The sequence below is a fragment of the Mandrillus leucophaeus genome, unplaced genomic scaffold (assembly GCF_000951045.1).
Source record: "Mandrillus leucophaeus isolate KB7577 unplaced genomic scaffold, Mleu.le_1.0 Scaffold242, whole genome shotgun sequence".
Taxonomy (NCBI): domain Eukaryota; kingdom Metazoa; phylum Chordata; class Mammalia; order Primates; family Cercopithecidae; genus Mandrillus; species Mandrillus leucophaeus.
Window position 1 is genome coordinate 743,800 of NW_012102499.1, and position 963 is coordinate 744,762.

Sequence of the window (963 nt, forward strand, 5' to 3'; positions counted from 1 at the left end):
CACCCAGGCTGGAGTGCAGTGGCGCCATCTTGGCTCACTGTAACCTCTGCCTCCTGGGTTCAAATGATTCTCATGCCTCAGCCTCCCAAGTAGCTGAGACTATAGGCGCCCGCCACCACGCCCGGCTAGTTTTTTGTACTTTTTAGTAGAGACGGGGTTTCACCGTGTTAGCCAGGATGGTCTCGATCTCCCGACCTCGTGATCCGCCCATCTCGGCCTCCCAAAGTGCTAGGATTACAGGCTTGAGTCACCGCGCCCGGCCACTTGGCCCATTTTAAAGAACACTCCTGTTTGTAAAACATAAGCACCCCCATCCAAGCCCACAGACATCAATCCAAGGCTGCTGCACCGCCAAGGTCAGTGGTTTTGCGGTGCTCAGACAGTTGGAATAGGAAACAGTAGGGTTGGTGAGCTTTCTGAATACTGGGCCAGATAATATTTTAGGCTTTTCAGTATTTCATACGTAAGGTCAAAACCATGCCATTCTGCCACTGTAGTAACAAAGCAACCATAAACAATACGTAAGTAGACAGACATGGCTGTATTCCAACACAACTTTATTTCTAGAACACACATACAAACTGTCAACTGAAGAATCAATCATGAGGTTCAAACATTTGGAAAGCAAAGTTCTGTTTCTCATAAAGGGTTGCAGCCTGCAAGGTGGCTATTCTGACAGGCTGGGAAGTATAGTCTCCAACAGAAGCCAGAAACAAGTACTTTGAGGGAGGGAAGAATAAGACAGGAATTTATGCTGAAAGGATTGGCTAAGCATAAATATTCAATAAGCTATAGGGGGAGTCATGAATATTTATGAAAGGAGACACATGCACATGCACAATTGAGATCTATGCCTCTTTATGGAGCATGTGTATCAAAAATAGCAGTGTTACCATGATCTGAGGGTGGAGTTATCAGCCCTGTGAAGTCAAAAGGTAAAGCAAAGGACACAGAAACCCTCAC

The 963-nt window shown here is 46.1% G+C and overlaps 1 protein-coding gene across 2 annotated transcripts in view; it reads left to right on the forward strand.

Moving 5' to 3' along the window:
• The window catches only part of SLC28A3 (solute carrier family 28 (concentrative nucleoside transporter), member 3), a 72,799-nt gene that overhangs the window by 40,033 nt on the left and 31,803 nt on the right, over positions 1 to 963 (forward strand). The window lies entirely within an intron of this gene.